Source organism: Gekko japonicus, unplaced genomic scaffold (genome assembly GCF_001447785.1).
Source record: "Gekko japonicus isolate JY-2015 unplaced genomic scaffold, Gekko_japonicus_V1.1 scaffold5570, whole genome shotgun sequence".
Lineage (NCBI taxonomy): Eukaryota > Metazoa > Chordata > Lepidosauria > Squamata > Gekkonidae > Gekko > Gekko japonicus.
In genome coordinates this window covers 7,215-27,443 of record NW_015176150.1, presented here as the reverse complement: position 1 = coordinate 27,443, position 20,229 = coordinate 7,215, and the positions used below count along the sequence as shown (strand labels likewise).

General features: G+C 49.7%; 1 long non-coding RNA gene across 1 annotated transcript in view; it reads right to left on the bottom strand.

The window, feature by feature from the left end:
• Positions 1–16,239, bottom strand: part of LOC107123544 — a 25,632-nt gene extending 9,393 nt beyond the window's left edge. The window contains exons 1-2 of the long non-coding RNA XR_001482952.1: positions 16,191–16,239; positions 2,824–2,890 (exon numbers count right to left, since the gene is read on the bottom strand). This is a non-coding gene — a long non-coding RNA (uncharacterized LOC107123544). The remainder of the gene's footprint in view (positions 1–2,823; positions 2,891–16,190) is intronic.
• Between the last annotated feature and the right edge of the window lie 3,990 nt (positions 16,240–20,229).

Below are 20,229 nucleotides of genomic sequence, written 5' to 3'. Positions count from 1 at the left end.
CCCTGCTGGATCAGACCAGTGAGGACCCATGTAGTCCAGTATCCTGTCTCACACGGTGGCCAACCAATTACTCTGGAGGGTCAACAACAGGGCAGAGGCCGAGGCCTTCCCCTGAGAAGAACATCAGAAGAGCCCTGCTGGGTCAGACCAGTGAGGGTCCCTCTAGTCCAGCATCCCACCTCACACAGGGGCCAACCAGTTCCTCTGGAGGGCCAACAACAGGGCAGAGAGGCCGAGGCCTTCCCCTGAGAAGAACATCAGAAGAGCCCTGCTGGGTCAGACCAGTGAGGGTCCCTCTAGTCCAGCATCCCACCTCACACAGGGGCCAACCAGTTCCTCTGGAGGGCCAACAACAGGGCAGAGAGGCCGAGGCCTTCACCTGAGAAGAACATCAGAAGAGCCCTGCTGGGTCAGACCAGTGAGGGTCCCTCTAGTCCAGCATCCCACCTCACACAGGGGCCAACCAGTTCCTCTGGAGGGCCAACAACAGGGCAGAGAGGCCGAGGCCTTCCCCTGAGAAGAACATCAGAAGAGCCCTGCTGGGTCAGACCAGTGAGGGTCCATCTAGTCCAGCATCCCGTCTCACACAACAACAAACCAGTTCCACTGGAGGGCCAACAACAGGGCACAGAGGACGAGGCCTTCCCCAGATGTTGCCTCCTGGCTCTGGGATTCAGAGGATTAGTGCCTCTGAAAGTGGAGGTTCCCCTCAGTCACCATGGCAAGTAGCCACTGATAGACCTGTCTTCCATGAATCTATCTAATCCCGTATTCAGGCTGTCTATTCCTGTGGCCATCACTGCATCCTCTGGTAGCGAATCCCACATTTCAATCACTCTCTATAGAAAGAAGTAAGACAGTCTTTCCCTGGACTCCTTTCATGCCACCATAAAACCCTCAAGAACGACAGACAGGGGCTTTCCATCATGGACAGCTGTCATTCATTTTGAACATCGGAGGCACCCTACTGGATCCGACCACAGCGCTCCACCTCATCCAGCATTGTGTTTCTCGCAACGGCGACCCAACTGCCCTGGAGGGACAACAAACAGGGAAGAGAAGTCAAGGCCTTCCCTGGAAGGTGTCACCTGGCACTTGGATTCGCAGCTTTACTGCCTCTGAATGAGGAGGTTTCCTTCATTTAGTCTGCCAGGGCTACCAGTCAGGGGTGGACCTGTCCTTCCCAAATCTCCTTTAACACTAATGGCCATCACTTTGTCTGTGAATTCCACAACGTAAGGGCTCAATCGCTTGCTACACAAAGAGGTGGTCCCTGACTGGCTGTCCTTTTCTGTAGCATCCCGCCCGAAGAGGAGTTCCACCAAACTCCAAAGCACATCGCTGTTGTGTGACCTTGGTCCATTCTGCATCTGGCATTTGCTCCGCATTTTATCAGCACTCGACCTGGTTCCCCCTTGCCTCGGAATATCCGTTTTCATTGCATTGCCTCAGATCATTGGTATGCAGATTTTCCTGTGTCACACTTGCCTCAGCAGACACTAGCTGCCTGAGCCAAGAAATTCATGGCAAGGTGATAAATACAGAGGGGGGAATAGGAGTGGGGGAACTGACAGAGATCAACGAAGCCATGTCAAGTTGTCTGCTTATTGTTCCCTTGGAATTGGAAGTGGAGGAAGGAAAAGGTGGCGCTCAAAACCACATTCAGATACCCCGGGGCAACGCCATACCGACTGTGAAGTCACCCCTGAATGGCCATAAATCTATGCAGAAGGTACCATAGTACCCGATGAACAAAGAAAGTGAGAGCGGCATGCTGTGTAGAGGGAGATTAACCTTCTGATGTGACTGTGGAAAAACTGCGAGGAAACAGATGGGTGCAGAATCAGCCCTTGTCGGTGGTCCACAGAAAGGTATGGCAGCTCAGCAAGGTCTGGAAGAGGCATTTCAGGTGCTGTGCTGGAGGTGTTTCTTGGAGCTCTGCAGGAACGTTTTGGGCCCTTTCAAAGCTGATTCGTTTTTTGGCAAATGCTCCACAAAGGGCTCAGAAACACATTCAGGACGCTCCACAAGCCTCACTTCTGACACCATTTAAACGGCTCTCCGTGATGTCATCCCAGATCCAAACTGGATTGGCTGCAGAGCGGCCGTGATGCTTAACCTGTTTGAGATGTGATCCCCAATTGGCTGGGAGGATCCCTCTGGGAAAGAACTGGCCTCGGGCTCTCAACGATGGCCGCAATTGAAAAGGAAAATGCATTTTCTGAATGAATAAAGGTAATATTTCTATCTGAAGAAATGAGCAGTGATTCACGAAAGCTCCTCCCCTGCCACACATTTTGTTAGCCTTTAAAGTGCTTTAAAGGAGCTGTGGTGGCTCAAGTGGTTAAGACGCTGAACTGCAGGCTGTGGAAGGTCAGTAGTTCAGCAGTTCGAGACCCGGGTGCCGCATGACGGAGTGAGCTCCCGTCTCTAGTTCCAGCTCCTGCCAACCTAGCAGTTCGAAAGCAAGAAACTGCAAGTAGATAAATAGGTACCGCTTCAGTGGGAAGGTAACAGCGTTCCGTGCGCCTTGGTGTTTAGTCATGCCGGCCACATGACCACGGAAATGTATTCGGACAGCGCTGGCTCTTCGGCTTTGAAACGGAGATGAGCACCGCAACCCTAGAGTCGGATTCGACTGGCTTTCGAGCAAGGGAAACCTTTACCTTTACCTTAAAGTGCTACTGGACTCTTGCTCTTTTCTGCTCCCCAAAGAGCTACTTTTGACATAGCCCTATATTTAGCTGCCGTCGATATTTCCTCGGCCTCAGTCCACTCTGTGCTCACTCCGAGAAAGTGTGAGAAACACATAGATCTACTTACCGTGGGCGTCTCGGTAGTATGCGTGTGTGACGCTCCGAAACCTCTCCTGGCCTGCTGTGTCCCAGATCTAGAGATAGCAAGAAGACAGAACTGATCAGGAGGCAGCCCAATTGTACATAAATGCCTCCACCCCCATCAAGTCTGTTGAAACTCAGATAGTCAAAGGAGAATGGTCCAGGTTAGCCTGACTTCGTCAGATCTTGGAACAGGCCCGTAGCTACGGTGGGGCTTTTGGGGTCTCTGCCCCCTTTCTTAAAGGCACAGCCCCAGAAGAATTTCTCCTGTAAATGCTTTTTTCCAATCATTTAAAAACATTTTTTTAAAGGTGTGTGCTTTGACTAGTTGACTAATTCCCGCACTGAGCAAGGGGGTTGGAGTAGGTGACCTCTAGGATCCCTTCTACCTCTGTGTCAAGAAACTGGTCTCCTTTAAGAGAGTTTTCCTGCCTAAGTGTTAGCTTTCTTGACTGTAGAAGTCCTCACCCCCACCTGCCGGCTTGTTCTTAGAATTGTTGCTTAGGCTGGCAGAAGTGATTAACTTGCAGCGGCTGAGAACTGTCATCTAAAGTGGCTGACAGCTTGCAATTTAGAGATCTATCCTGGTAACAGCTTTCTATTGGCTGAATGGCTTTTCTTTCTACACTGAGAACTTCAGCCCCACCGGGGGAGGAATTTGCCCCACAATCCACAAAATCCTGGCTATGGGCCTGTCTCGGAAGCTAAGCAGGGTCGGCCCTGGTTAGTATTTGGGTGGGAGACCACCAAGGAAGTCCAGGGTTGCTATGCAGAGGCAGGCAGTGGCAAACCACCTCTGTTCGTCGTGTGACTTGAAAACCCTCCTATGGGTGTGACTTAATGGAACTTTACACAGAGTGAGAGAGACAAACCGAAGGTGCAGTGTTGATCGTCTACCAACCTTTCAGTTGTCTGAGTCTCCCCTACATTTTGCCAATTCTAATATCCTTTCCTAAACAGAGGATTTGTTAATTTGTTAACAGAAGGACACGCAGCCATTAAATTTTAAAAGGATACTGAAGTCGGGGTCCAAAGAAGCGCTGCATATCCCGTCAGAAACCTTCCCCAACCACACACACACACATTTAAAGAAACTATGATGAAACAGCTTTGGAAGCTCTCCTTAATTTCTCGAGCAGCTTGCTAAACTGTATGAGCAAGGAACACAAGTCCGCAGCTCCTTTGGGCTCATGGCACGAACTGTGCCCCAGATTTGGGATCCCAGCATTATTTCGTGCCAGCTCGGAGGGGCAGGAGCTTGGGAGTGCTCCTGGATGCCTCCTTAACAATGGAGGTCCAGGTAGCGGCCGCTGCCAAGGCAGCCTTTTACCATCTTCGGCTGATTAGGCAGCTGGTTCCTTTCCTCGAACGCAAGGATCTGGCTGCAGTGATCCATGCTATGGTCCCCTCGAGGTTGGACTACTGCAATGCTCTCTACATGGGGCTGCCTTTGGGGCAACTCCGGAAGATACAGCTGGTGCAGAATGCGGCGGCCAGGCTGCTGATGGGTCTCCCCAGGTGGGAGCATATCCAGCCTGTGCTTAAGACTCTGCACTGGCTGCCAATAGCATTCCGGATTCGCTTCAAGGTGCAGGTTTTGACCTTTAAAGCCCTTTATGGTCAGGGACCGGCCTACCTGAGGGACCGCCTTTCCCCGTATGTTCCCCAGAGAGCACTGCGATCAGGATCCCAAAATCACCCGGACCTCCCTGGCCCTAAGGAAGGCAGGTTGATGGTAACCAGGACGAGGGCTTTTTCATTTGCAGCTCCGTCCTACTGGAACGAGCTTCCTGCCGAGATTAGAGCCCTGCGGGACTTGTCACAGTTCCGCAGGGCCGTGAAAACAGAACTTTTCAGGCAGGCATTCCGATAGGAGAGATGGCGTACCAGCAGCGCCCTGGGTGAACTTCGATCCAATACGATCTAACGAGGGGGCACCGTTGAATGTGTCTTTAAACTACATTTTAGTTTTATCACCATCTAATGAATGTTTTATATGGATTGTTTGTGTTTTATATTTTATTGTGTATGTATTCTGCTCGTCAGTTTTGGAAGCCGCCCTGAGCCTGCTTGCGGGGAGGGCGGGGTAAAAGTGAAATAAATAAATAAAATAAAATAAATGAATAAATAAATGTAGCTTAATGATTAATTTTTTCCCAACCAGAGCAGCCCTCTCACTTCCAATCCATAACCTGCACTTCGCTAACATTCCGTGGCTGATAGATGCTTCCCAAACGACTAGTGGGTGATCATGCAGTGTGCTTTTAAGAACATAAGAGAAGGCAATGTTGGATCAGGCCAATGGCCCATCCAGCTTTGTCAACACTGTTATTTTCCTTTTTAAATTTTTTTTCCATATTGTTATATAAATACTTGTGTCAAGTATTACCAAACATAGGTTTCACCAAAACAATGCATCAAAGTGCATATTTACACCATGTTCAAACATTCAAACAGCACCTTGTCAGTTTCACAATCACTAGTCCCACCAAACTCTAGTAATTGACCGGTATCAAATACAGTCTTTTTCAAGGATCGTGAGGTACATACAGGACATAGTAAAGGTAAAGGTTCCCTTGCTCAAAAGCCAGTCGAGTCCGACTCAGGACATAAGGCACAATAAATTCTCTTTGTGAGTATAAAACTCTTAAGATAGCAGCATATTTTCTGGGGGCCCATCAGAACCCTTGCAGCAAACATAATAACCTACCCAAAAGAACATATCTCTGCCTGATAGAACCTGAGAGATACGTTCTCCTAGGTAGGTTATTATGTTTGCTGCAAAGGTTCCAATGGGACCCTAGAAAATATGCTGCTATCTTGAGAGTTTTATGCTCACAAAGATAATTTATTGTGCCTTATGTCCTGTATGTACATCACGGTCCTTGAAAAAGATTATATTCGATATGGGTAAATTACTAGAGTTCTGCGGGGCTAGTGATTGTGAAACTGACAAGGTGCTGTTGTCAGGCCTTCAGAGAATCCACTCTACACACAATATTCCTTGGCCAGATTTATTGTTAAGATTTGGACTTCTGTCAAGGTGAACTTGGAGAAGGAGCTGCGGTGGCTCAAGTGGTTAAGACGCTGAACTGCAGGCTGTGGAAGGTCAGTAGCTCAGCAGTTCGAGACCCGGGTGCCGCATGACGGAGTAAGCTCCCGTCTCTAGTTCCAGCTCCTGCCAACCTAGCAGTTCGAAAGCAAGAAATTGCAAGTAGATAACTAGGGACCACTTCAGTGGGAAGGGAACAGCGTTCCGTGCGCCTTGGTGTTTAGTCATGCCGGCCACATGACCACGGAAACGTCTTTGGACAGCGCTGGCTCTTCGGCTTTGAAACGGAGATGAGCACCGCAACCCTAGAGTCGGACTCGACTGGCTTTCGAGCAAGGGAACCTTTACCTTTTACCAAGGTGAACACCTGTGTCAGAACTAACAAGCAAAAGCAAAGGATCGATAATCAGGGAATGGGTCCCACTCCCAGGCACACATCACACTCACACAGGTGTTACTAAAGGTCATGAAAGAGTATGTGACCCAACTAGCCAAGTCCATGGTACTATCTTGTCCCAAGGTCTCCTGAGAATGGTGGGGGGGGGGGGGGCTGCTTTCAGAATGAGTTACTAGGGATTGGCGCCTCCTCACACCTCCTTACACTCATTCTCACACTCCCCCCCCCCTTAGCAAAGCCAGATGCACAAAGCGGCAGGGTTACAAAAGCAAAAGTTAGCATTAGCAACGTAACGTCAATAATACTGCAATCAATCCAACATAGGTCCGAGTCTGACAGCTGTTTGAATGTTTGAACAGAGTGTAAACCTGCACTCTGATGTATTGTTTGGGTGAAACCTATGATTGGTAATGCTTGACACCAATATTTATATAACGGTATAGAAAATTTTTTAAAATAAAAATAAAAAGCACAAAATACATCTACCTTAAGCGTACATCTATTAGAGAAGAAGAAGAGCACAAAATACAAGAGATTGGATTTATACCCCGCCCTTCACTACCCGAAGGAGTCTCAGAGCGGCTTACAAACTCCTTCCCCTTCCCCTCCCCACAACAGACACCCTGTGAGGTAGGTGGGGCTGAGAGAGCTCTTGACAGAAACAGCTCTTTTTCAAGAACAGCTCTTATCAGAACCATGGCTTGCCCAAGGTCATCCAGCCAGGTGCAAGTGGAGGAGTGGGGAATCAAACCCGATTCTCCCAGATAAGAGTCCGTGCACTTAACCACTACAACAAACTGGTATATTACGCACGGCAATGTTCCCTCTAAGCCGTGGAGTCTTGTGAGCAAAAATTCTACTTTGTGAGCTACTGGCACAAAAGTTGTGAGTGAGCAATTTGGCTACTGCATAAATATCAGAACTATGGCTTGCCCAAGGTCATCCAGCCAGGTGCAAGTCGAGGAGTGCGGAATCAAACCTGGTTCTCCCAGATTAGAGTCCGTGCACTTAACCACTACACCAAACTGGTGTATCACGCACGGTGTCATATACTTTTCCGTATCTTCCCAACACTGTGACCCTCAGTTTTTGTATTATCCTCTGGGTGGTAGCTAGAGATCTTCTGGGATGACAACTGGTCTCCAAGCAACAGAGATCAGTCCCCCAGGAGAAAATGGCTGCTTTGGAAGGTGGACTCTTTGCCATTTCATACCCCAGTGAAGCCCCTCCCCTCCCCGAACCCCACCTTCCTCAGGCTCCGCCCCCACCCCCCAAATCTCCAGGAATTTCCCAACCTGGAGCCAGCAACCCCGTTCCGTGACACCACATTAGTTTAGCCGGTGGATAGGTAGAATTACACACACATCCTGTCTCGGCTGCCGCATCGCATCTAATATGTAGAATTTCCAGCGCGATCCGCTTCAGAGGACTATGTCCCAGCTGAAATTGTAATGGAGTCTACACCTGGAACAAAATTCAATCAGATCTGTTCTTCGAGAGAAGGCATAGGGGGAACGTGTTTGGAATAAGCTACCGTTCGCGTCAGAGAAAGAAGGAAGATCTGTACGGTGAAAGGATATTTTGTGTGGACTACATGTGAACACCTAAAGGAGTTGTTCTTAACAGTGTGACTTGGAACTACTATGGTCACACTTCTGCACATCCTTTGAAGAAGACGTTTTGTGTATTCGTCTGTATGGTGCAGTCTGTGTGCGTACAGTGTTGCAATGTGCATTAATTTGCTCAAAATAAGAATATTTGAATTTTATGTATAGTGTTGGTCACGGTTCCCTCTAAGCTGAGTTAGTGTGAGCTAGCTCACAGTTTTTAGCCTCCGGCTCACACGTTTTCGTCTTCGCTCGGGAAGGATGGCTCCCAAGCAAGCTAATTTATGCAGTAGCCGAATCGCTCGCTCACTACTTTAATGCCAGTAGCTCACAAAGAAGAATTTTTGCTCACCAGTCTCCACAGCTTAGAGGGAACATTGGTGTTGGTGCACAGGTCTTTTTGTTTACCGATCTTATATTTATTTATTTATACCTTCAATTTCTAGACCGCTCACCCCCGAAGGGCTCTGAGCGGTTTACATTGCATTCATTATACCTATCTAGGGCCACAATTCTTTACAGGGGAGGTGACATCCTACCAGCACCCCATACAGCAGGGCTCTTCTTCTTTCTCCGGCTCTTCGTGGCGGCTCTTTCACTTCCTGGCTGCGGCGACTTCGGGACAGCTTGTTGTTGTGTGTTCTTCTAGCAACTCCTTCCGGTGGTACGTTTTCCCTGGGGCACGGTTATGCGACGGCAGCCGCCTCGGTCTACGTCCATTTGGCTCCGCCGTGCTGCGCCGCCGCGTCACCATGTCTCTGGTCCAATCCTCGCTTCGGATTTCGCCGCTGCTCAGCATCGGATGGTCGCCATGCTTCTGAGTCCTGAGTCTTCGCACACTGCTGCTGCTGCACGCTGCCGTCACACCACGCCGTTGTTCTCGCCGTCTCTCCTGTCTCCGGAAGGGAAGAGTGCCCCCTGCTACCTAGAGCAGGTACCCATTTAGCTACTTGCAAAGACTTGCTTTCGAACCGCTGGGTGGGCGGGAGCTGGGACGAGGGCCGGGAGCTCACCCCGGCCGCGGTGGGTCTCGAACAGACTTATGTCTGTTCGCTGATGGAATTACTTGCAGGCTTTCCCGCCTGCGCCACCGCTCCCTTACTACTGTGTAGCTCACCTTCTCTGTTGCTTGAAAGGAGGGCACAGAAAGGGACTCCGCATTCTAGTGTCTAAGGCCTGATTACAAGGTTGCCAGCTCCAGGTTGGGAAATTCCTGGAGACTTGAGGGCAGAACCTGAGGAGGGTGGTACCTGGGGAAGGAAGGGACCTCAGCGGGTTCTGACTCCAGAGAATCCACCCTCCAAAGCAGCCATTTGGGCCAGGGGGACTGTCACCTGGGAATCAGGTGTAACTATGGGAGATTATCCAGGCCCTGCCTGGAAATTGGCAGCCCCACAAGGCGAAGGAAGGCTCTAGAGCGGGGGTGTCATTTCTTATGAGGGCCGGGTTTTTTAAAAATTTTTTATTTTTCCCAATATAATTTATTCAATTTTCAAAATTCCAATAACAAGTAATAACAATCGTTTACAGGAGAACTGTACATAAACTTAACAGCATAAAAGGGAGCATTTTTTATAACCTTCATGTCGACACCAACATTTACCCCAAACGAAGAGTGTCTATTATCTCTGTTATTGTTCCTTGAGAAACTAGATGGGATAAGATTGGTAACCATATCATTGCAAATTCACTATATTCCAAAAAAACTTGGACACACACGACCCAATCAGTTAAACAAGTATAAAGCCAACAGTCGTGATAGTCTGACCCACAATCAAACAGTCATAAGACTTATAAAGAATGCTGTTTATGTATTGCAATCTAAAGCAAGTATGAACCAATTTTCCTGCCTACCTCCTAAAGTAAAAGAAACTGCTTTCTATTTCTGTAATTCTAAAGGAACCTGAGTGCATGGGAAAGTGAGACTGATTATTTTGTGTGTATGTGACGTTAATATCGCTCAGTAAAAAGATTATTTGTTTTGGAAAAACACCCGTCTCGTCTCCATTACTGGACATCTGGGTTCAGACACGACCTCCGTAAAAGCTGGCCAGGACGCACGTTAAATTTAGTTAGCCTCTGCTGTAAATAAAGCAGTTGGCATACCACATAAGTTTAGGGCTGGTTTAATTTCTGACTTCCATTTTGAAGCTATGGTTGTTTTGGCTGCGAATAATAATAAAGCGATTCCTTTTCCTTTCTATAGTGGATAAAACCGTTTCATTTCTAAGGTTCAAGAGTATCGATTCTGGGTTCTTTTTTATAGTGTGACCAGATATACACCTAATTCCCTCTAATATTTCATCCCAAAAGGGTGCTATGATAAAATGTAATGCCAGGTAGCAGAGATACAAACTCTGGCACACACGGCTCAACCCGACAAAGTCCAATTTATGTCAAATCTGGCCCTCATAAGAAATGAGTTCGACACCGCTGCTCTAGAGGGCAGGAGATGGAGAGACCGGACTGCTAGCTACCAGCTGTCTTTGTCGTACTACAGAAACACGATGGGAAGACAAACGCAGGCAGCACGCTTTCTGAACGTAAACAGAAAGTTCGGGATGTCACCCCGTCACATGAGCAGAAAGAATCCTCTGTCAGTGACGAGGAGGCCTGAAGGGCCCCATCAATTCGGAAGATTATTAATTCTCCCAGCAGAGGGAAGGAGGGTTTTGCTGATAGAGACAGGGACAGACAAAAGGTGACAAGGGTAATACATTTTCCAAGCAGAGCTGTGTTGACATCGTCGGCCCTGTCAAGGCCTCGGCTGAAGCAATCCCCGCTGGACGTGACACGCAGCTCAGGGCACATTCTCAAAGGGGGAAATCCATTTGACGGACAGATCGTCAGGGAGGGCGTCTTCGTAATTGGATTTATCGGCTTTTAAGAGGCCCCCCTGTGTGAGGAATGCCAATCAATGCTCCCTCTAAGCCAGGGGTGTCAAACATGCAGCCCGGGGGCCGGATCGGGCCCCCCGAGCGCTTCTATCAGGCCCGCAGCGGAACTGGCTGTTTTTTGCTGCTGCTTCTTCCAGTTCTGCTGCTGCTCAACCCGACAAAGTCCAATTTATGTCAAATCTGGCCCTCGTAAGAAATGAATTCGACACCGCTGCTCTAGAGGGCAGGAGATGGAGAGACCGGGCCGCTAGCTACCAGCTGTCTTTGTCTTACTACAGAAACACGATGGGAAGACAAACGCAGGCCGCACGCTTTCTGAACGTAAACAGAAAGTTCGAGATGTCACCCCCTCACACAAGCATCTTCGAAAGAGTCCTCTGTCAGTGACGAGGAGGCCGGAAGGGCCCCATCAATTCGGAAGATTATTAATTCTCCCAGCAGAGGGAAGGAGGGTTTTGCTGATAGAGACAGGGACAGACAAAAGGTGACAAGGGTAATACATTTTCCAAGCAGAGCTGTGTTGACATCGTCGGCCCTGTCAAGGCCTCGGCTGAAGCAATCCCCGCTGGACGTGACACGCAGCTCAGGGCACATTCTCAAAGGGGGAAATCCATTTGACGGACAGATCGTCAGGGAGGGCGTCTTCGTAATTGGATTTATCGGCTTTTAAGAGGCCCCCCTGTGTGAGGAATGCCAATCAATGCTCCCTCTAAGCCAGGGGTGTCAAACATGCAGCCCGGGGGCCGGATCGGGCCCCCCGAGCGCTTCTATCAGGCCCGCAGCGGAACTGGCTGTTTTTTGCTGCTGCTTCTTCCAGTTCTGCTGCTGCTGCGTCATCGTAGGTTTGCAGCTTACAGATACACACCTGAACAGCATACTCAAGATTGCAACAGCACAGGCATTTTGATGCAATAATTCAGAGCAAGAGGCGTCAGTTACCAGACAGGTAAATAAACAAAATATTACAAAAGTGCTAATGTTTTAAGCACGTTTTTAAGTTAAACAAAAACCCTTTGTGTTCGTGTCCTTTATAAAATTTATATCTCCACTACCTAGCATTACATTTTATGACATGCATGGCCCGGCCCAACAAGGTCTCATTTATGTCAGATCCGGCCCTCATAACAAAGGAGTTCAACATCCCTGTCTAAGCTGTGGAGTCTTGTGAGCAAAAATTCTACTTTGTGAGCGACTGGCATTAAAGTTGTGAGTGAGCGATTTGGCGGCTTCATAAATGAGTTTGTTCTGGAGCCCTCCTCCCTGAGCGGAGACCAAAATGCGTGAGCCGGAGGCTAAAAAACTGTGGGCTAGCTCACGCTAACTCTGCTTAGAGGGAACACCGATGCCAATCTCTCTGCAATGCAGACTGCACCAAGCCTTTCTTGTGCCAGTGGAGGGGAGGCAAACTGGTGCTCCCCCCGTGCGTTAGTCTATTTTAGGATCCCTGGGGTAGCCAACCACCAAGCGGGACCTGGAAACCTCCCAGAACTACAACTCATCTCCAGGCAACACAGATCAGTCCCCTTGGAGAGAATGGCTGCTTTGGAATGCCAATCAACTCTATGCCATTCTACTCCAATGAGGCCCTTCCCCTTCCCAAACCCCGCCCTTCACAGGCTCCGCCCACAAAATCTCCAGGAATTTCCCAACTTAGATCTGGCAACACGAAGGATCCCTAAGTCGGGTTCTCCATTAGTTTCCACTTTTAGATAGTAGCTATAGAGGCACCTTTCCACCTGGGATTTACGCCCCTGTCAAATGTTCCCTTACATCCTCCTGGGGACGTTTTTCAAAGTGTCTTTGTCGTGCAGCCAACCATCTGTGCATGGAAGGAACCCACAGAATTCCTCCCCCCCCCTTTGCTCTCCATTTCTGCGGGCCCTTCGGACCTCCACAAAGAGAAGAGAAGAGATTGGATTTATACCCCGCCCTTCACTCGGAGTCTCAGAGCGGCTTACAAACTCCTTTCCCTTCCCCTCCCCACAACGGACACCCTGTGAGGTGGGTGGGGCCGAGAGAACTCTGACACAAACTGCTCTTTTTCAAGGACGGCTGTGCCAGAGCTTGTGACTGACCCAAGGTCACATCAGCAGGTGCACGTGGAGGAGTGGGGAATCAAACCCGGTTCTCCCAGATTAGAGTCCGCGCACTTAACCACTACACCAAACTGGCTCTCTGATGATTTCCACAGTCAGGGGATGAAATAGGGTCCTCCCCCCCCAAAAAAAATCTGCAGAGCTGTGCTTGTAGAAGAAGGAACAGGAGTACTTTTTTTGGTCAACTTCTGTCCCTTGAGCAGGGGTCACTGGGGGTGTGGGCAATGCTCCCCCTAAGCTGTGGAGTCTTCTGAGCAAAACTTCTACTTTTTGAGCTACTGACATTAAAGTTGTGAGTGAGTGACTTGGGTTAGTTTGCTCCGGAGCCCTCCTTCCTGAGCTAAGACAAAAATGTGTGAGCCGGAGGCTATTCAGAGCTCTCTCAGCCCCACCCACCTCACAGGGTGTCTGTTGTGGGGAGGGGAAGGGAGAGGAGTTTGTCAGCCGCTCTGAGACTCCAAGTGAAGGGCGGGGTATAAATCCAATCTCTTCTCTTCTCTTCTTCTTCTATGATCCTATGATACTTTCAGCCCTCTCCCCCACTCAACCATTCCACCATGTAGGTCCCACGGCCCCAAGAACGACCTTTCTAGGGGACAGCAGGAACGAAGAGGAATATGGGGAAACTCTGCTTTCCACGCATGTATGCTTGGATCCAGTCCAATATACCACGTAAAAGCCAGCTGTGAAAGGCACTGATTGGCTAGCAGTCATGACACCACCCATTCATTCCCCTGAATTGTTCATTTTTAAAAGTTATTTTTAAGAAAAGAAAGAAAAGAAAAGAAAAGAAAAGAAAAGAAAAAAGCACGGGCCATAAGGTATAGATAGGAACTCTGGGGCGAGTGATGCTCTGTGTTCTTGGTGCTGGGAGGGGGGGCAACAGTGGGAGGGCATCTAGTGTCCTGGCCCCACTGCTGGACCTCCTGAGGGCACCTGGTATCTTTGGCCACTGTGTGACAGAGTGTTGGACTGGAGGGGCCATTGGCCTGATCCAACATTGGCTTCTCTTATGTTCTTATGAATATATAAAGGAATATTACATTTAGTGGGGGGTGGGAGGTTTCCCCACGCTTGCTAAAGAACGAGGTGACGGGCAAGAACTAACGAATAACCGGATGGCATGAAAAATGAACCTTCCCTAGAAGGTGAAATGACCACATCGAGGGGGTCATGTCACGAAAAGACAAGAGTTGCTGGGAAGGCCAATACTGCTCGGAAAAGCTGAAGGCGGGAGGAAAAAAGAAAGACCCGGCATGAGATGGACTTCGTGAATGAAGCCCCAAAGGCCCTCAGTTGGCATGACCTGAGCAAGGTCTGTGAACGAGAGGATGTTTTGGGGAACATTAATTCAGAGGGTGGCCAGAAGCCAGAAGCGACATGACGGCACCTAACACATAAACATGAAAAATGGGGTGCCAGGCCTGTAAGAGGTAAAGAACCTTGCGGGGTTCTCTCTCAGATACCAGCTAACCCGTAGCTACGGTGGGCCATTGGGGGCTCCGCCCCCTTCCTTAAAGCACCCGCCCCCACTTCTTAAAGGCCCCCTGCTTCTTCCCAAAAGCATTTAAAGGGATCCTTTAAATCAGGGGTGTCGAACTCATTTGTTATGAGGGCCGGATCGGATGTAAATGAGGCCTTGTTGGGCCGGGCCGTGTGTGTCATAAAATGTAATGCCAGGGAGCGGAGAGATAAACTTCATAAAGGACACAAACGCAAAGAGGTGTGTTTTTTTAACTTAAAATAAAAACATGCTTCAAACACTAGCACTCTTGCAATATTTTGTTTGTTTAACCGTGTCTGATAACTGACACCTCTTGCTCTGAATTATTGCATCAAAACGTCTGTGCCGTTGCAATCTTGACCAATGCTCCCTCTAAGCTGCAGAGTCTTGTGAGCAAAAATTCTACTTTGTGAGCTGCTGGCATTTAATTTGTGAGTCAGTGATTTGGTCACTGCATAAATTAGTTTGCTTTCGAGCCATCCTCCCTGAGCTAAGACAAAAATCTGTGAGCTGGAGGCTAAAAACCTGTGAGCTAGCTCACACTAACTCAGCTTAGAGGGAACACTGATCTTGACTCTGCTGTTCAGGTGTGTATCTGTAAGCTGCAGACCTATAACGATGCAGCAGCAGCAGAACTGGAAGAGGAAGCCGAAGACAGCCAGTTCCATTGCGGGCCTGATAAAAGCCCTCCATGGGCCTCATCCGGCCCCGGGCCGCACGTTTGACACCCCGGCTTTAAATGCCTTTGAGAAGAAGTGTGGGGTGTCTCACGCCCCTCTCCCTCCCCTCCTGCAAGATGTAAAGGGCCCTCCAGCTAACCGGCGGGGAGGCCCCTTTAAATCTGGCAGGAGGGGAGGGAGAGGGGCGCACAGCCCCGCCAGAAAAATGTCTGCCCCACAAGCCTCAGAATCCTGGCTACGGGCCCGGAACACCAGGCTGACTTCACTGTGTATGATTTTAAAGACACCAAAGGTATCGCTACTACTGCTAAACTGTTAGGGCGCTAGACGGAACACGTGAAAGGCTGCCTCGCTCAGGGCCACAGCTATGGGGCAACGCTGACGAGACGCGTATCTCCAGCATGTATTTTTTGGTGAGTTGCAGCCCCCCAGGGAGCCCCAGTTTCTATCAGGATCGTGGCACGAACAGGAAAGTTGCTTAACTTCTCCCCACCCACCCCACAACGTCTTCCTAGAGCTCTCTGCTCCAGGCAATCTGCACGTTTCAACGGCATGGGGAAGAAAGGAAGAAATGCCTTTCTCCCTTCCCTATCTATTCAGGGCTATTTCTCCCCCCCTTTTTGGGGTATTTTTTTCTATTCTTCATATGTGTGTGTGTGTGACTGTGCGTCCACCTGGAAGTCATGGCGACCTCTGGTGACTGACCCCTACTGGGGGCCTGCAGGATATTCAGAGAGGTGGCTGAGTAAAGCCTGCCCCCGCCTTTCACCTCTGGTCTTCCTTGGAGGTCTCCCATCCCAAGTACTTGCCAGAGTCGGCCCTGCTTAGCTTCCAAGATCTGACGAGATCGGGCTTGCCGGAGCTATCCAGGTCAGGGCAATTCAGGGCTATTTCTCATTGGGTCTCTCCCTCATCAGAGCCCAAACAGGAGAGATTAAAACTCTCACAGCAGCGATAAGGTATTCAGAGCAGGAGATCTGAGACAGGCAGGTTCTCGCCCCCCCCCAAGTTGACCCGTGAAGCTAAGCGGTTCTCTTTGGACCAGTTGTCCCCCCTCAGAAGAGCCGACCTCACAGGGCTGTTGTGATGATAAAACAGGGGAAAGGGTCGCAAGTCTCACCTGTAATTTCACCTTCACGCCATCCACATTCAAGACTTTATTCTGGAAGAGAGAGAAATGGATAAATTAGGTGGCGGGGAGGGAGATGGGCCTTGATGTTAGATTCACCGCCAATTTTACTAACCCCCTTCAGCTCCTGGACATTTCGCAGACATCAGATAAACTGCCATACGGAAAAGAAGAAGAAGAGATTGGATTTCTACCCCGCCCTTCACTACCCGAAGGAGACTCAGAGCGACTTACAGCCTCCTTCCCTTCCCCTCCCCACAACAGCCACCCTGTGGGGTAGGTGGGGCTGAGAGAGCTCTCCTGAGAACTGCCCTTGAGAGAACAGCTCTGAGAGAACTTAAGACTAACCCAAGGTCCCACCAGCAGCTGCATGTGGAGGAGTGGGGATTCAAACCCGGTCCTCCCAGATCAGAGTCCGCCGCTCTTAACCACTACACCAAACTGGCTCAGTTTGTTAACTGAACTCAAAATGCAAGCCAACATGTGTGAGGGGTGGCCTGTGTGAAACAAGCGAACCTGTGTATCTTTTTGATTGCGTGCACACACAGGGGGAGGCTGACTGGTACCCACAGCACCAGTGTGCCGGCCCATGTTGGTTTTTTTCAAAATACAGTGCGCACACCCCATTCCAAATCCACACGCAGCTCCATCAACACAGCCTCGGGCAAAAAGTTAATGAGCCAGCCCCTCCAGAAACCCCGGCAGGAAAAGAGGACACTGCTAATGAGCAAGCTGCAGGATCCAGCCCCAAACAGTTTTTTGGGAAGGAAACAAGGAGAGGCTTGAATTTTGTAAACACACGAATCTGGCCATTCGTCCTTAAAGAACTGTTCTGCCCGGTCCCACGCTCCCTCACGCACGCAATTTACTCGTCAGTAAAATCCAGAGGGAAGCCAGATTAAGAGCTTGGAACAGCTTCCATTAAACACGGGGATGTGAGCGCCCTTCCTGCAGAGTCGCCCCCCTTCCGGCAAGAAACTGCTTTGGACCGCAGCTGGGGATCATGATGAATGCTGACCAATGTTCCCTCTAAGATGCGGAGTCTTGTGAGCAAACTTTCTACTTTGTGAGCTGCTGGCATTAAAGTTGTAAGTGAATGATTTGGCTACTGCATAAATTTGCTTGCTCTGGAGTCATCCTCCCTAAGACAAAAACCTGTGAGCTGGAGGCTAAAATTCTGTGAGCTAACTCACACTAACTCAGCTTAGAGGGAACACTGATGCTGACCAGGCAGGGCCTGTCGGCGCTCCGGCGCATCCCTGTGAAATCCGACCAATGGTCCATTCACACCAACATCCTGCTACCGATGGTGGGAAGAAGCCGCTGGTGCAAAACGCCCTGCAGGGGACACGGGGGCTAACTGTCAGTTTGCCAGTTTGGCGTAGCGGCTAGGAGCCTGGACTCTAATCTGGGAGAACCGGGTTTGATTCTCCACTCTTCCACAGGCAGCCAGCTGGGTGACCTTTAGTCAGTCATAAGTTCTCTCGGAGCTGATCTTGAAAGAGCAGTTCTCAAAAGAACTCTCTCAGCCCCACCAACCTCACAGGGTGTCTGTTGTAGGGAGAGGAAGGGAAAGGAGATTGTAAGCCGCTCTGAGACTCTGAGGGAAGGGCAGGGGGTAAACCCAATCTCCTCCTCCTCCTCTCCTTTGGAGGTTTTTAAGCAGAGGGTTGCCTCAGTGCTTAGTTCTCGTGGCCCTTTCTTACACGCCCAGGGAAATACTGATCACCACTTCGGGATCAGGAAGCAATTTTCCTCCAGGTCAGTTTGCCTGGGGATCCTGGAGGTTTTTTGTCACCTTCTGGGCATGAAACAGGAGTCACTGGGTGTGTGCGTGGGCGGGAGGTATTTGTGAATTTCCTGCCTTGTGCAGGGGGTTGGACTAGATGACCCTGGAGGTCCCTTCCAACTCTAAGATTCTACGATTCTTCCTTCTTGCAGCAGCCGGCGTGCTCCCCCCCCACCCTCGCCACACACAAATTTCATTTTCCCAGACAGCTGCAGATGGGCTCCATTACCAGCTATCCATTGTTCATCTGCCTCCTGGCAATCAATCAGGCCACAATGCCCATATTTCCCTTTGGTGGGAGCCGCCACCGTGCCCTCTCACCTACACCCAGACGCCAGATAAACACAGCTGTTCCCTCTGTCCACATGCAGAGACCTACACTGCTGATGGCTCCCCTCGGCTACCACAGGGCCCATCTGCTCTGACATCCAAGGCTCATCCCTGCCCAAGCGCTGGGCGGGCCACAGAGTCAACCGTCTCCCTCTTTCCGCTACCATTGGCCTGGCTGCTGTGATGTCACAGAGGGCCTCCAAGCAGGCTCAGGAGAGGCAGCTGAGTTTCGAGGGGAAACGGGAGACGCCCCCCCCCTTCCAAGGCCAACAAACGGATGTTGTTAACTAGATCCGAGTCCAGGATTACTTTAGAAACCAACAAGTTCTTCGGGGCATGAGCTCTGAGACGCCAAGTGAAGGGCGGGGTATAAATCCAATCTCCTCCGCCTTCCGACTGGGATAGAAGGACTCACGGACCTGGAAGGACTCCAGGATCTCCAGACGTCCAAAGAATACCAAGACTGGGAGGCAGAGGCAGGTTATTATTAAGCCACTCCTCTGAACGTCCTCCGTACCCCAGTAGGAGTCGCCAGAGGTCGCCATGACTTCCAGGCACGGTTGCACACACACACACACTGGGGGGAATCCTATTTGTATCTGATGAAGGGAGCGTCAGACTCTCAAAAGCTTATACATATATCTATGTATCCACCCATCCATCCATCCTATCTATATCTTGTTGGTCTCTAGGCTGCTACTGGACTCGAATCGAGCCGTTCTAATGCAAACCAAAGCTGTTCTCCGGAAACTGTTGTTAACTGAGCTCAAAAGCCTCACTTCCTTAACGAAGACGTGAGCAGTGACTCAAAAAAGCTCCTCCCCTGCCACGCATTTTGTTAGTCTTTCAGGTGTTCCTGGACTCTTTTCTATGACCACCTTTTATGAGGGCTAACCAAAGCATCCCGAAACAGTGCATAAGCTTTCAAGTTTTTCCAGAACTCACAATCGGCCTGGACGTTAACAAGCCAAACCGGGAGGGGGTGTTGGTGTTAAAGCAAATATCTCATATCCCTATCCTAATAACCATTTTTCTGCATTCTGCATCATGCGTCATATTCTATGCTTGCTCGGGTTTCTACAATCCTAGTCCTATTACATTGCTTATGAGACGCCTCATCCTATTGACTGCATTGACCTACACAGGGCAATTTTGGTAGAAAAAGCCCAGCAGGAACTCATTAGCATAATAGGCCACACCCAACTACAGAAACTCATTAGCATATTAGGCCACACCCCTGACAGCACAGATCATTAGCACATTAGGCCGCACTCCCATGTTACCAGAAGTGTGGTCATCCAGCCACACCCACCTTTTGCTTGTTATTCTGTTTACCTTGTTTGTTGTCAAAACCCAGGGCCTTTTTTTGTAGCAGTAACTCCTTTGCATGTTAGGCCACACACCCCGAATTTAGCCAATCCTAATGAGTTCCTGCTGTTGGGTGTGGCCTATTATGCTAATGAGTTCCTGCTGGGCGTGGCCAACTCAGGAGCCAGCCGGAACTCCGTTCCTGTGCGTTCCTGCCCAAAAATAGCCCTGGACCTACACCAGGTAATCCGCCTTGAGCCTTGGTGAGAAAGGTGAACTGTAAATCTAGGAAATATATGCACGAATGAATAAAACCCTTAAGGCCCCTTTCTCGGCCTCCGTCACAGAATGGAAGGCAGACGAGAAAACACAAGGCGATGACAGATGGAACTGGTAATGGGCCTTCCTTTGGCCTTCCAGGAGAGAGAACAGAAACACCCAACTGAAAACAGGGAAACAGGAGCTGACGAAGACTCTGCTAGGCCAAACGGAATGTAGAGTTCCTCTAGAAAACTAAGAGCTAAGGGGGACATAAACAGGGTGGGCATATTAACAAACACAGTAGTTCATCAACAGTCCCCAAATGAACCTCATCAGTTGCAG